The 18,199-nt window shown below is 38.8% G+C and overlaps 1 long non-coding RNA gene across 1 annotated transcript; it reads right to left on the reverse strand.

The window, feature by feature from the left end:
• Positions 1-1,534: 1,534 nt before the first annotated feature.
• LOC108982005 lies at positions 1,535-15,247 on the reverse strand. The gene is made up of 6 exons (XR_001994648.2): positions 14,995-15,247; positions 5,824-5,937; positions 3,723-3,817; positions 3,250-3,368; positions 2,394-2,753; positions 1,535-2,193 (listed from the first exon to the last, which is right to left on the reverse strand). It is a non-coding gene; the product is annotated as an uncharacterized LOC108982005 (long non-coding RNA).
• Between the last annotated feature and the right edge of the window lie 2,952 nt (positions 15,248-18,199).

Here is an 18,199-nt window from a genome sequence, read left to right on the forward strand (position 1 = left end):
TCTCCTCCAAAATGAGGTGATCAGTCGGTTTCGATTTTTGCACAAAACTGAACCAAGTTAGTCGATTTTCAACCCTACCTGCACACACACATCCAGACACAAGCACACATGCACTCACGCAAACAAACACACGCAAGTACCCACAAACAAACCCTTAAGCACCCGTACCTACAACCACGTACACCCACACACCCAAACACACGCAAACCTGCACACACACCCACACACACACACACTCGGACACACCCACATCTGCAGACACACACAAGCACGACACAAAACACATGTATATACTCAAAAGCACGCACACCAGAACACACATACACACCCCCACACTCCCAAACATGTATACAAGCAAACATGCACACAAATGCAAACACACGCATACACACCTGCACACACATCTACATACACACGCATACACACTTGTGCACCTGCGCACACATGCATATACTCAAAAGCACGCACATCGACACACACATACATACCCTCAAACACTCAAAAGCGCGCATACCTACAAACACACCCTCATGGACCTGCAACTGCACACTCACCCAAACACATGCACGCACACATCTGCACACACACACACATTTGCATATAGCCACACATTCAAACAGACACATGCATGCACAAATGCATACACATATACAACCATAAACCATAACACCGAAAAAAAAAAAAAAAAAAGCACTCAAGCACACTTGCGCATGATGCATGGAACCCACAAACACATTGTCACACACTCACACCAAAAAACACACCCACACACAAAACACGCATGCACGCACACCTACAAACACATATACACCAACAAACCATAACACACGTGCACGATGCATGTACCCACCCACAACCACATCCATCCGTGCGTGCATGATAATTGCACAAACACTCACACCCACACACCCAAGCACACGCACCCCACCCACACACCCAAACACACGCATACACGCACGCACCCACAAAACCAAACACACCCACACAAATGCAAGCACCAAACACACGCACCCACCCGCTAACCCCGAAACTTTAACATTATAACAAAAATAAAAATAAAAAGTAGTCCAAATTATACCTTATTGAAGCCATTAGGATGTTGGGCACAACAGCTCCAACAATTAATAAGCATTCTATTAGTAATTGCAATATCTTTCTTATCGTACATATAATCTGAAATCAAAGGAAAAATAATTGTCTTCAAGTAGGTTCATATATTTAAAAAACAACTCTAGGGTTGGAATACAACTAATTAAAGTTTCTGCCTTTATACAGATTCGATACAATAAACACACAGAGACAAAAAAAATAGTGAGTGAGTGAGAGAGCTGTATTGAAAAGATATAAACAGTACCATTGCATGCTTATTGAACTTCTATAACTTCAACCAAAACCATGCATGCACATGCGGACTAAATAAACATGCCCAGACGCACACAACCCAACCCACACCCACACACCCAAACAACACACGCACGTACACACCCACATACCCAAACAAACATGCACACACGCACATCTGCGCTAACACGCACACACATTTGCACACACCAAAACACATGCATACACACCTACACACAAATGCACGCACGTACCCGCAAATAAACCCTCAAGCACATGCACCCGCAACCACACACACCCACACATCCAAACACAAGCACACAAACATCCATGCAACCACCAAACAAACCCACACACACGCATGCACATCTCGACACATGCATATATACAAAACAATTCTTCTACATACAGTCAGTTCACGCAAGCGATGCGGAGTCACTGAGGCCACGTCAAATAATATATATATATATATAAAAAGAAAAAAAAAGAAAGACAAAAGACCATGCCTGTGCGAAACCGAAATGAGAAAGAAAAAATCCAAACAAAAACACTGAAACAGAGCTTTGGGTCCTCTAGATATTTGTCTTCTTGCTCGTTTGGGTTTTCAGTTGCCAACTTGATTTGTATTTTCTGCTTCCATTCTTAAATCTTCCCTTGGTAACTTAGCTAATTTTGACAGATCTTGAGAAGGAGCTTTTCTCGCAAACTGAATACTCTTTTCGGAGCCAGCTACATAGACTTTCCATCTTCATCAACAGACAATATTCTAGGACATATGTCAATTGGAGGTTGCATTTGGTTCCTTGTTTTTTGGGATCTGGCTTCCAGCTGACTTGGTCCCAAGTTTTGAGTCTTCAAGTTTTTTACAGCAGGTAGAGGAGGCACCAAAATGAAAATGAAGGAAAACCCAGAAAACCAATTACCAAAAATCCATATACTCAGAAAACACAACCAAAAAAAAACAAACATTGAAATGAAGGGAAAAAAAATAGATAATCAGAATCTTATTTTTGGTAACTCAGAAATAAATCAGTGGAGAAAAAGAGACGTACTTTTTGAGCGTTGGCATAGGCTTCAGCTCTGCGTTGTTGTATTGCAAGGAACCTACGAAGCAGACGGAGGATTCTAGAAGAATCAGAGCAACCTACAGTATTTTCGGCCTCCATTGGTTCTATAGTAGAAACCTTCTTCTCGAAATCTTCCATGATCGTCTTTAGAGAGGTAAGAACTATATTGGTTCTGTATTTTCTCTTTTCATTTTGTCTTCAGACTTCTGAGAGCTAAGAACTCGAGGGCAATGAGAGAGAGAGGGAAATGGAAGGAGGGATCACTAAACGGGGCGTTTTGATTTTTTGCCACATCAGCCGGTGTTTGCACCGCGCTTACACAAAGCGACTGTCTTTAGCTTTTTTCTATACAAAAACGCACACACATCAACACGCACATACACACTCGTACACAACCAAACATGCGTACAAGCACACAAACACATGCGCGTACCTGCCAACACAACCTCTCGCACACCTAGACACACACATACATCCCAAAGCCACATAAAAATAGAGCTCTACTAAAAAATAAGAAATAATACTCATAGATTCAAATAGTAAGAGTGGGAGAGGGAGCTATACTCAAAAGCTAAAAAACAGTACATTTGCATGCTTGTAGAGCTGTGTAGGCTCAACCAATAGTTGACCCATACACAAGTGCATCCACACACCCATACACACATCATTGCACAACCGTACACACCCACACCCACACCCACAAAAGTGCATCTAATACCATGCATGCATGTGCGCACCAAATACACACACCTGTTGTACACAAGTGCATGCACCCACCCGTGGGGGCTGACACCTAAAATTAAGTATCATAACAAAAACAAAAAATCAGTCCAAATTATACCTTATTGAAGTCGTTAAAATATATCTTATTGAAGTCATTAGAATGTTGGGCATGACAGCTCAAGCAATCAATCAGCATTTCATTACTAATCGTAATATATTCCTTGTCACAAAGATAACCTGGAAAGAAAGAAAAAAAACAAAGTAATTGCCTTCCAGGTCATACATATATTAAAAAAAGCAACTCTACGGTCTGAATACTACTAATTGAAGGTTCCTCCTTTATACAGATTCGATCTAATATAAAAATAGAGACAAAAAATAAAGAGACTGAGTAGAGTGTTGTCGTGAAAAGTTAGAAACGGTATCTTTACATGGTTATAGAACTTGTACAACTTCAATCAATACCATCATGCACGCACGTGTGCACCAAATACACACACCCAATAAACAAGTGCACGAACCCACATACGCATTGGTTGACTCCTGAAATTAAACATCCTAACAAAAATAAAAAATTAATCTAGATTATACCTTATTGAAGCGATTAGAATGTTAGGCACGATAACTCAAGTAATCATTAAGCATTCCATTAACAATCGCAATATCTTCCTTGTTGCAAGGATAATCTGAAAGGAAAAGAAAAGTAATTGCCAGCCAGGTTATACATTTATTAAAAAAAGCAACTCTAGGGTCGGAATATAACTAATTGCAGTTTCCTCCTTTACAATCCAATATACACACAGAGACAAAAAAATAGGGAGAGCGAGTGAGAGAGCTGTATTGAAAAGTTAGAAACGGTACCTATCCATGCTATAGAACTTGTACAACTTCAACTAATACCATGCGCTCATGTTCGCACCAAATACACACACCCAGACACACAACCCAATCCACACCAAAACCTGCAAACCTACCCACCCACATACGCACTAACAAATGCGCGCCCGCACGCACACACAAACAGAGGAGATCTACTAAAAAAATAAGAAACAATACAAGCAGAAACAAATAGCAAGATTCAAAGTGAGAGACATTTACTCAAGAGTAAGAAACAAAACTTTTGCATGATTGTAGAAATGTACAACTTCAACCAATACCACACAGAAACGCACTCACATAGCCACAAACAAACCCTCACGCACCTGTACAAACACCCACAAAACCAAACACACATGCACACCTGCACACACGCACAATAGCACAACAAACTGCCACACACCAAAACAACACGCACATGCACACACGTGCACACTTACACACACTCACGTACACACGGGCATACAAACCCATACATCCAAACACACGAGCGCACACATCTACACACACCCAAACACATGCACATAAATGCACGCATGTACCCGCAAACAAACCCTAATGCACCCGCACACACATGTACGTAAGCACCACACACACCAAACACCCAAACAATACACACGCACTCACAAACTAGCACACACACGAACAAGCGGGCGTATGTACCCGCACACCCAAACAAACAAGCACAAACGCACGCACATATGCAGACACCCAAACACACACAAGCACACATACACACGCAAACAAACGCATGCACGTACCCATAAACAAACCCTCAAGTACCCATACCCGCAACCACACACACCCAAACACACACACATGCAAACTTGCACACACACCCACACTCGGACACACGCACATCAGCACATACACGCAAGCACATCATGAAAGACATGTATATACTCAAAAACACACACACCGACACACATACACACCCCCCACACCCAAACATGTATACATGCACACAAACGTAAATACACGCATACACGCATACACATTCACATCTGTATACACACCCAAACACACCTGCACACACATATTGACACATGCGCACATGCACGCAAATACACGCATGTACCTGCACCTGTACCCGCAACCACATACCCAAACACAAGCACGCAAGCACCAAACACACCCACATGGACAGCCAAACACATGCACATCTCGACATATGCGTATATACACAAACGCATGAACACCAGCACACACACCCCCTACACACTCAAACATGCATACAAGCACACAAACGAACGCACATACCTGCAAACACACATACATCCACGCACGCAAGCATCCCAAAGCCACAGAATAATAATGCTCTACTAAAAAACAAGAAACAATACTCATAGAGACAAATAACAAGAGTGAGAGTGAGAGCTATACTCAAAAGCTAAAAAATAATACATTTGCATGTTTGTAGAACTGTGTAGGTTCAACCAATACCACACACCCATACACAAGTGCATGCATGCACCCACACGCACATCTTCGCACACACGTTGTCGTCCAAAATTAAACATCATAACAAAAACAAAAAGTTAGTCCAGATTATACCTTATTGAAGCCATTAGAATGTTGGGCATGACAGCTCAAGCAATCAATAACCATTCCATTAATAATTGCAATATTTTCCTTGTCACAAAGATAACTTGAAAAGAAAAAAATGCCTTCCAAGTCGCACACATTAAAAAAAACAACTCTAGGGTCCAAATACAACTGGTTGAAGTTTCCTCATACAAATTCGATTCAATATACACATAGAGACAAAAAATAGAGAGTGAGTGAGAGTGTTGTAGTGAAAAGTTAGAAACTGTACCTTGGCACGATTATAGAACTTGTACAACTTTAACCTATATCATGAACGCACGTGCGCACCAAATACACACCCGTACACAAGTGCATCCACCCACCCTTTGCACGAGCTGGCTCCCTAAATTAAACATCATAACAAATAGTTAGTCCAGATTATACCTTATTGAAGTGATTAGAATGTTAGGCACGAAAACTCAAGTAATTACTAAACATTCCATTAGCAATCGCAATCCATGTCGCAGAGATAATCTAAAAGGAAAAGAAAAGTAATTGTCAGTCTGGTCGTACATATATTAAAAAAAGTAACTCTAGGGTCGGAATATAACTAATTGCAGTTTCCTCATTTACATAGATTCAATCCAATATACACAGAAACAAAAAATAAGGAGAGCAGGTGAGAGCTAATTTGAAAAGTTAGAAACGGTACCTTTGTGCGCCATATAACGTGTACAACTTCAATCAATACCATGCACACACGTGGGCACCAAATACACACACCCTGACACACAACCCAACCCACACCAAATCCTGCAGACACACCAATCCACATACACACTAACAAATGCGCGCACGCACAAATAGAGATCTACTAAAAAATAAGAAACAATACAAACAAAGACAAATAGCAAGATTCGAAGTGAGAAACATTTACTCAAAAGTAAGAAACAAAACCTTTGCACGATTGTAGAAATGTACAACTTCAACCAATACCACACAGAAACGCATGCATGTAGCCGTAAACAAACCTTCACGCTAGGCTTGTACGCTGATGGGTTCGGTGTTGGTTTCGATGCCAAACCATGACACCACCGACGTCTGCCATGAGTCTATTGAACCGACCGAAACTCTGGGTTTGGGGAGACAAAACCGATCATATTGGTCTCGATGTATATCGGTGCGGTCTTCAGTCTACCGTCAGTGTCTTTTGTGAAGGAGGAATTGAGAAAGAAGAAAGAAGCGTTGTGTCGTCGTCTGCCATGAAAGAAGAAGAAAGTTGCAGAGATGAAGAAGACGACGCGGGGAAGAAGAAGAGGGGTGAGGGGTTATTAATTCATTCTGAAACGATACTATTTGGCTAAAACTAGGGGTGTAAATTTAAACCGGAAAACCGGACCGGACCGGACCGAACCGGACCAACCGGTCCGGTTTTGAACCGGTCCGGTCCGGAACCGGTTCCTATTTTATGAAAACCGGCCGGTTCCGGTCCGGTTCCGGTTCCGTAGTTTTTGGGACCGGACCGGACCGAACCGGACCGGTTGGAAAAAATATATATAAAAATTAATTTATATATTATACAAAATATTTATATATATAATATATATAATTATATGTTAAATTTTTATATATAATATATATAATTATATATCATATATGAAAAAATTTTATATTATAATTTATAAATAATAACATAAAATGTTAATCTTAAATATGAACATTTGTAATTTATTTGATCATATGTTATTAATATAATTATATATAAGATAATCTTGTTATAATTTATAAAATAAAAGTTTAATCTTAAAGATAAAAATTTAATTGATCAAATGCTTTAAGCATAATATATATATTAAATTTTTAATAATATTTTATAATAAGAATTAACACTTTATTATATATTTTTTACATTTAAAAAAAACCGGAAAACCGGACCGGACCGGACCGGAAACCGGTAAAACCGGAGGTACCGGTTTAGGAGGGTAATCGGGGCGTAATCGGTTTTGAAAAATACAAAACCGGTATATACCGGTTCGGTCCTAGATTTTGTCCAAAACCGGACCGGACCGGACCGGTTACACCCCTAGCTAAAACGGTGCGACTCTATTATATTTTTTCTTAACTTTCAGGCCTTAAAATGACATCGTTTCACTTATTTAAGTAAAACGGCACCGTTTTATATACTTATATTCAAAAAAAATATAAACAGACCGGATCAGCGGTATCCCAGGGGTTCAAACCCCTCCGATATCGATTTTCCCTCAATTCCTCTCGCCCGCCGACAGATTCTTTGCCGGTTCCGTGCTCCGATAGTCGGTCCAATCGGTTCCCTGCCAATTCCGACAGTTCCTGTACACCCCTACCTCACGCACCCGCATAAACACCCTCAAAACCAAACACACATGCACACCTGCACACGCATGACAGCACCGCAGCCACACAACAAAACAACACACACGCACGTACACACAAGCGTACAGACCCATACACCCAAACAAACACACATGCACATAAATGCACACACGTACCTGCAAACAAGCCTTAATGCACCCTCACCCGTAGACGCGCTACAATACCAAGCACACACATACACATAAGCACCACACCCACCAAACAATATGCATGCGCGCATACTAGCACCCACACTCACAAACAAGCAAACGTACGTAATCTCACACCCAAACAAACAAGCACATACGCACATTTGAACTAACACGCATGCACATCTGCAGACACCTAAACACAAGCATGCACACCTGCACACACATCCAGACACAAGCACACATGCACAAACCCTCAAGCACCTGTACCCGCAACCACACCTACACACTCTCGGACACACACATTAGCACACACATGCAAGCACATCACGAAACACAAACACACGCACACCCAAACAAACAAGCACACACACACATCTGCACTAACACGCACGCACATCTGCAGACACCCAAACACACACATGCACACTTGCACACACATACACACGCAAACAAACGCATGCACGCACCTATAAACAAACCCTCAAGTACCCGTACTCGCAACCACACACCCACACACCCAAACACACACGCAAACCTGCACACACACCCACACTTGGACACACGCACATCAGCACATACATGCAAGCACATCATGAAAGACATGTATATACTTAAAAACACGCACACCAGCACACACATACACACCCTGAAACACCCAAACATGTATACATGCGCACAAATGCAAACACACGCATACACACCTGCACACACACATCTACATACACACCCAAACACGCGCATACACACCTCCACACACACATCGACACACATGCACACATGCACGCAAATGCATGCATGTACCCGCAAACAAACCTTCAAGCATCTACACCCACAACCACACATCCAAACATGCACGCACGCAAACCTACACACCCACACACATGCACCCAGACACGGTACACCCAAACACATGCACATCTCGACACGTGTATATACCCAAACGCATGTACATCGGCACGCACATGCACACCCCTACACACTCAAACATGCATACAAGCACACATGCACACAAACGCATGCGCGTACCTGCAAACACACATACATCCAAGCAAGCATGCGTCCCAAAGCCACAAAAAAATAGTGTTCTACTAAAAAACAAGAAACAATACTCATAGAGACAAATAGCAAGAGTAAGAGTGAGAGAGCTATACTCAAAAGTTAAAAAACAATACATTTACATGCTTGTAGAACTGTGCAGGTTCAACCATACTACACACCCCAAGTGCATGCATGCACCCACACGCACATCTTCACACAGCCACACACGCACGCACCCGCTCGCACGCGCTGACACCCAGAATTAAACATCATAACAAAAATAAAAAGTTAGTTTGCATTATACCTTATTCCATTAGAATATACCTTATTGAGTCATTAGAATATATCTTATTGAAGTGATTAAAATGTTGGTCATGATAGCTCAAGCAATCAACAATCATTTCATTACTAATCACAATATCTTCATTGTCATAAAGATAACCTGAAAAGAAAAAGAAAGTACTTATCTTCCTGGTCGTACATATATTAAAAAAAGCAACTCTAGGGTATACAGATTCGATCTAATATACACAGAGATAAAAAATAGAGTGAGTGAGTGAAAGCGTCATAATGAAAAGTTAGAAACAGTACCTTTGCATGGTTATAGAACTTGTACAGTTTTAACCAATATCATGCATGCACGTGTGCATCAAATACACACACTCGTACACAAGTGCATGCACCCACCCGAGCATGGGCTGACTCCCAAAATTAAACATCATAACAAAAATAAAAAGTTAATCCAGATTATACCTTATTGAAGCAATTAGAATGTTGGGCACCACAACTAAAGTAATCACTAAGCATTCCATTAGCAATCACAATATCTTCCTTGTTGCAGAGATAATCTGAAAAGAAAAGAAAAGTAATTTCCAACCAGTTGTACATATATTAAAAAAACCAACTCTAGGGTCAGAATATAACTAATTGCAATTTCCTCCTTTACACAGATTCAATCCAATATACACACAGAGACAAAAAAATAGGGAAAGTGAGTGAAAGAACTCTATTGAAAAGTTAGAAGCGATACATTTGCATGCTATATAACTTGTACAGCTTCAACCAATATCATGCGCACGCGTGCGCACCAAATACACACACACAAATGCATACAACCCAACCCACACCAAAACCTACAAACCCACCCACCAACATACACACTAACAAATGCACACGCACGCAAGCACACACAAACAGAGATCTACTAAAAAATAAGAAACAATACAAATAGAGACAAATAACAAGATTTAAAGTGAGAGACATTTACTCAAAAGTAAGAAACAGAACCCCTTTGCATGATTGTAGAAATGTACAACTTCAACCAATACCATACAGAAACGCACGCACGTAGCCACAAACAAACCCTCAGACACCTGCACAAACACCCACAAAACCAAACACACACGCACACCAACACACACGCACGATAGCACCGCAAATAGCCACACACCAAAACAACACGCACACGCACGCACGCACACACACCTGCACACACACGAGCGTACAGACCCACACACCCAAACAAACACGCACACATGCACACACCCAAACACACGCACATAAATGCACGCAAGTACCCGCAAACAAACCCTAATCTGCACCCGCAGACGCGCCACAATGCCAAGCGCACACACACGTATAAGCACCATACACACCAAACACCCAAACAATACGCATGCGCAAGAATATTAGCACACACTCACAAACAAGCAGACGTACATACCCACACACCCAAACAAACAAACAAGCACACACACACAGCTACACTAACACGCATGCATATCTGGAAAACACCCAAACACACGCATGCACACCTGCACACACACATCCAGACACAAGCACACATGCAAACAAATGCAAGCACATACCCGCAAACTAACCCTTAAGCACTCGTACTCGCAACCATACGCACCCACACACACAAACCAGCACACACCCATACACACACTCGGACACAAGCACAGCTGCACACACGCAAGCACATCACGAAACACAAGTATATACTCAAAAGAAGATACATTGGCACACACATGCACACAAACGCAAATACACGCATACACATCTGCACACACGCATGATAGCACTGCAAACACCCACACACCAAAACAACACACATGCGGGTGCACACCTGCACACACATTCATGAACACACACACACACGCTCTAACACGCACGCAAATCTTACACACCCAAACAAACACATGCACACCAGCACATAAATGCACGCACATAACTGCAAACAAAGGCGCAAACACCAACACCCACAACCACACACACCCGCACACCCAAACACACACACACGCAAACCTACACAAACACAAGAACCAAACACACTCGCACACATGCACGCACGCACTCGGACACATGCACATTTGCAAACAATCAAGCACATGTCAAAACACACGTATATACATAAACACACCGGCACACACATACACACCCCCCACACACCCAAACATGCATACAAGCACACATGCATACAAAATCCCTCAAGTACGTGCAAACACACCCTCACGCACATGACCCGAACACACACCTAAACACACGAACGCATAATTGCACACACACATAAACCATAACACAAAAGCACTCATGCACACACACGCATGATGCATGGTTCCTGCAAACGCACCCTCACGCACCCGCAATAAAACACACTCGCACACACATGCACGCACACACACACACCCACAAACCATAACACACAAGTGCACTGGCACAGACACGCGCACTATGAAATGTACCCACAACGGTACATTTGCATGCTTAGAGAATTTCTATAGCTTCAACCAATACCATGCACGCACGTGCACACCAAATACACACACCTAGACGCACACAACCCAACCCACACCCAAACTCGCAAACCCACCCGCCCACCCACATAGACACAAACAAATGTCTGCATGCACGCACACACAAACAGATATCTACTAAAAAATAAGAAACAATACACAGAGATAAATAGCAAGATTGAGAGTCAGAGACATGTACTCAACTCAAAAGTATAAAACAGAACCTTTCCATGATTGTATAAATGTACAATTTTAACCAATACTACACAAAAACGCACACACGTACCCACAAACAAACCCTCCTGCACCCGCACACACACCTACAATACCAAACATACACACACAAGCACACCTGCATACACGCACGAAAGCACCGTACATACACCCAAACAACACATGCGCGCATGCACACCTGCACACACACGAACACACGCAAGCCCACACATCTACACACACCCAAACACATGCACGAACACCTGAACACACACCCCATACGCCTAAACACACACATATACATACACACACGCATGCATGCGCATGATGCTTGTACCTGCCAACACACCCTCATTCACCCACACTTGCACACACACCCTATAGACAAACGCACACACAAGACACACCTACATGCACGCACGCACACTCACCCACCCATACCAGCCACATGTACACAAGCATGCAAGCATCCCACAGTCAAACACAAACAAAGTTTTATTCAAAAACAAGAAAGAATACTTATGGAGACAAATAGCGAAAATGGGAGTAATTGAAAGCTCTACTCGAAAGCAAGAAACGATACCTTTGCTTGCTTGCAAAACTATACAGCTTCAACCAATACCACCCGCATGTGCACCCACACTCACACACACGCACGAACATGCTCACCCGCAAGCACACATCCACCCACACACACACCCCACATCCCTATACACATTCAGAGTCCTACTCAAAAGGAAGAAAAAATACATCCACCTGCTTGTTGAACTTGTACATATCCAAATACTTCAAAAACTAACTTATCCTTATAGAATATGGTGGAAGAAATGATAATAATTATTCTTGAACTAATAAAATGGATTATATATACCCTTAGGGTTATAATATATATATATATATATATTTATATATATTTCTTAGTAAAAGCAGTTACTATTGAAGGGGAGAGAGAGTGCATTATACCAAGAATAAACATCAAAATAAATAGTTAGTCCAAAGTATACCTCCTTGAAGCCATTAGAATGTTGGGCACGACGACAGCTCTAGCAATTAATAAGCATTCAATTTTTTTATGATCATTTTCAGGGATCACAATATGTTCCTTATTGTAGATATTGTTTGAAATGCAAAAGAAACAATAGAGTTGTCATTTCAAAATATAAGGCAAAGTAGTACATATATTAAAAAAATAAAAAGTGTTTCTAGTGTCCAAATACAACTAATTGGAGTTTCCTCGTCGATACAACTTCAATCGAAATTTAGAGATAGAGAAAAAGCTTTGCATGCTTGTAAAACTTGTACATATCATCCAACACTTAACGATGTAGCCTACTTATCGTTTTGGGATCTCATGGAAGAAATGATTCTATTTATGTTTTTAGTTAATAAAAGTGGATTTTATATCAAGCGAATACAAAAGGGTGAAGAAACACAAAATAATATCTTTTAATCAATAAAAATGGATCTCATTGTCTAAGACATTAAACTGGGTCGTATTGTTAAGTTGCAAAATGTTTAAAACTTTCGTTCATCTTTTGGTTCTACCAAAAACTAGGATTGTGGAAGAATTTTATCGGCAAGATATATTCTACACTATTAGCATAGGCAATAAATTCTTGTATTCGGTCCCTTTTTTCCGACAAAAATGCATATACTTTGACCCTTCGTGAGATTATCAACACAAATACAGCAATGCAAAAAACAACCACTAAAGAGAACAACACAAAAATAAGCATACCAAGATTTGGTTGAAAAGCAAGAGCAAAGTAATGTCACTAACCCACTTCAATGCAATAGACAAGCACTTAATCCACAAAATAGGATGCAATAATTAATAGAGAAGCCCATGCACTTTTTTTCCAGCATCGATTGCAGGAAATGCCCCAACACTTGGAAAAATTAGTCGAGTACTTCACTGTAAAAATTCTTCTGGGGTTTGTGGAAGAATTGAAAGAATTAAAGAAAGTTAAGATTTTCCATTTTCAACTTTTTCTCGTAGATTTATTTTAGCTTCATGCATCCCACTAAATCAATAAAGATAAAACAACTGTTTAGAAAAGCATGGAAACCGTGTGTGCGTGAATTTGTTTTTGTGTAAAATGAGAAAATCCAAACAAACAAACAAAAACAGTCCGATAAAATGCCACTACATTACTGATACAATACAATCCTATTGAATTAACCAGAACATGTACAAAATTCAAGGGAAATGTGAAAATTTATAACTAAAAGAAAAACTAAAAAAAAAACATTTCCACAGAGAGGGAGGGAGGGAGATGCCCAGGGGGGAGGGGGAAGAGATAGAGAGTTACGTTTCTTGGATATTTGAAAACTTTTACGGAAAGCATTGTGATGGAAATCATTGCGATGAAATAAGAGAGATGGAGGATAAGGACGAATTATATCGACCTGTGAGCGTGTGAAGAAGCATAAGAACGATCTCTCTCTCTCTCTCTCTCTCTCTCTCTTCGCTACACTCCAGCAGCCAGAGCAAAAGTTTTTTAAGCAATCCCCTCGCACAGAAAATGAAATGAGCAAACTAGGAATTATGATTGACTAAAAAAATCAAAAGAAACTAAATTCATATGGCTCTCTCGAAATTCAATAGAAAAAAAAAATAAGAATGGATAATCCAAATTGGTTCGAAAAGAAAACCCCACTTCAGATTCTATCAGATTTCTCCTATGGAAATAAAAACCCTAATGTCATAAATCTATCTAACAGGTAAAAGAAAGCAAATCACATCATAAAAGAAAATCCGATTGCAGATTCAATCCAATGAAGCGAAAAAGGAATTTCATATAAAACCAACAGATCAAAAACTGAAGAAACAGAGATGAATTGAGAACTAAAAAAAGGATTTTGAAGTACCTCTGGCTTTTGCAGGGAACAACAACTCCGGAGGCCTCTCTTGTTGTTATTGAGAGTTATAGAAAATAACGCCTCCCAAGCTCAACAACAATGATGATAGAAACACTTGAGACAACTATTGCGCCTCTCCGTCTGGGTGAGTCATCGCTAGCTCTTCGAACCCAAATACCGCAATCTCTCTACAGGGTTTTCTCTCTCTCTACAATGTCTGGGTGATTCTGAGTTGCTCCGTTTCTTTCTCTCTACAGACAGAGTTTCGTAATTATGGAGGAACGTTGTAAAATAAACAATACAAAATGATATCCTTCTTTACGAATATTCTAGCCAATTAATATATTTCTCCAACGGGCTTCTTAGTTTCAAAATTCCGCTCAGTTAGTGCCTAAAAAAAAAGTAGTAGTTTTGAAGTGAAAATATGAAATACAACGGCTAAAATATGAAATACAACGGTTACTAATTTTATGTTATGGGAATTTCTAGCCTTTGCTTGTTAGTCATTTTTTATGTTATGAAGAATATGATTAATTTTTTTTTCAAAGAAAAAATTTGTTTGTGTGGTTGCGGGATATGCTAGCCGCTCAAACTAGTACAACTCGGTTTCTGATTTTCATTTTTTTCACACACACGTATATATAATTTTTAATAATGAATTTCGCCATGGCTGTTACCTTCAAAGCAAACACAGAGCTATACTCACAAGATATGGACCCTTATAGCTAACAAAGGTAAATTAAATTCCATTTGAATTAAGAGATGACATGAATATAAATAGTTTATGAATAATAATGAGATTTGAGAATTGAGATGGTTTTTAAAAATTTTATATTTTGAATTAGAAGTGAGATGAGATAGTTTTAAGTTATTGGAGAGGAGATAGATGTGGGTTTTACAAATGATTATATAGTATTTGTAATGATTTTATTTTATTTATAAATATATTTAAAAATAAGTAATAATAATTTTTTTAATTACATACCCGATTTTTATAATAAAATTCATAATAATATTATAAAATGATAATATTTTTATAAAATTAAATTCTATAAAAAATATCAAATAAAATATATTTTATTTTTAACATTCTTAAATAATTATGAAATATTTATAATTATTTCAAAATGTCTTGTTTCTCCCGTTGCCATTACATCTGCAAAAGCAAGAAAGTACAGTCTGCAAAAAAAGTGAAAACAATAGAAATTATTTCAAAGTTTGGATAAAAGAGTGTTTGGATTAGAGCACTCTCATTGGAATAGCTAAATTAAAGTACATTTTTTATGAATGTAAGATGAATTTAACTTTTAACTATTCCATTTATATAAATCTCTACATTGGAATAGCCATTTTTTCATTATATGACAATAAAATAATATAAGATGAATTTAATTTTGACTATTCACATCAAATCTTCAAATTGAATTATCTATTTATTCATTATATAGTAATGAGTAATTAATAATTTTAAAAATTTTTTAATTTTTTTAATTATGAATTTATTTTATTTTTTCATATTTTACTATTTATAATATTATATATTAATTTGTAATTGTATTCTAATTATATTTTTTCAATTGTCATTTAAAATGGAGAGAGAAATAATTAATATTAAAAGGAAAGAGAAAAAAATAATATAAAAAGGATTTGATGAATGAATAGTGTCTTTCAAATTTAGAAATTAGTTTGGATATTACTGTAGCTATATTCCAAATATTTGGAATATAGCTAATTCAATGTAAGTAATTTATCCACATAATAGCTAAATTCTCATTAGATTTAACTTTTAACTAATCCAATGAGAATGCTCTTAGAGAGTGTTTTACCGTATGAAATGAGTTAACTTGAAATCAAACCAGGGCTAACTGAGATTATGGGATTTTCTGAGCAAAGATAACAATTGATCTGCAAATGCAAAAGTTGACCTAAATGCAACACTTTATATGCTTTATTTTTCAATTGATTAGTGTTTTCTAATTTGTGAGTATCTCATATTTTTTTAAAAAAAGAAGACGGTATTTTAATTTTATTAATAACTTTCACTTTTAATAGAATAAAATTGTGATTACAACTAAACACCTGAGGGAATACCTCACATATTTACAAAACCCTTTTATCTCTTCCACTACGACCGATAAAAATTTTGAATTTGGTCCAACTATGTAACCTAATATGGTCTCGCTTATGCTCAGGGGGGAAGCTTTGTTCGCCTGTGATGTGGACGGCAAGAAAGGTCTTGTCATCTCTATTTGTTCTTTTGAAGTGGCAAGCCTAGTGCCTGCCACGCTGGTTTTAGCCGGCTAGTTAGTTATATCAAAAGGGACTAGCGAGAGAGTTCCCGCCAACTCCATTCGTACAATTTGGTGTGTTCAAGCGGGCTCATGGCCGCCAAACGATTATGGTTGTGCCCACGGGCAGGGGACTCTATGTCGTGCCCACATCAAAGTGCACTAATTACTTTCTTTTTTCTTTTTCTTTTTTGTTTTAGACGGTCTTGTCGTTCAGACTGCTCACACGGGTACGAGTCCGAGTACCCGGCTATACCTAGACTTGAGCATGTGATGCTGCACGGATACCCACTTGGATTAACCCAAGCCAGTATCCAGAAGAATCTAAAGTTGTGTTTGAATATTAAAATGAATTGAGTTGAGATGATAAAATATTATTAAAATATTACTTTTTAATATTATTATTATTTTAAAATTTAAAAAATTTAAATTATTTATTATATTTTGTATTGAAATTTGAAAAAATTATAATGATGAGTTGAGATGAGTTTGGCAACTAAACTCTCCCTAAGTTTTTGAAACCTAGAACCCAAGTACTCAAGTTGGATCCGGAAATCTAAATACCCGTATTGTACACGGGTTGGGCATAAGTTATTTTTCTTTAAAAAAAATGGGTGGCAGGTACAAGTTTTAAACCCAATATCCATCTCATATACCAGCACGCATCCCTAGATATGGACGAGTGGATAATTCGGTTATTAGCCTGAGTAACTGCCTCTAAAACCGGATTATCTCGATTCTAGAGTAGATCGGAAAAAAAATTAGCCAATGAACAGTACTAATTGTCATGCAAATTAATCTTCAATTCTTCATGAGTTGTAACTCCAATATTTGAGTCATCTTGATGGATTCTAATCAATTAGCATTTTTATCAAAAACTCTAGCATAAAGTGAGAGATATAAATATACAAATATATGTCTTTATC

This window comes from Juglans regia, chromosome 9 (assembly GCF_001411555.2).
Source record: "Juglans regia cultivar Chandler chromosome 9, Walnut 2.0, whole genome shotgun sequence".
In the NCBI taxonomy this organism is placed as follows: domain Eukaryota; kingdom Viridiplantae; phylum Streptophyta; class Magnoliopsida; order Fagales; family Juglandaceae; genus Juglans; species Juglans regia.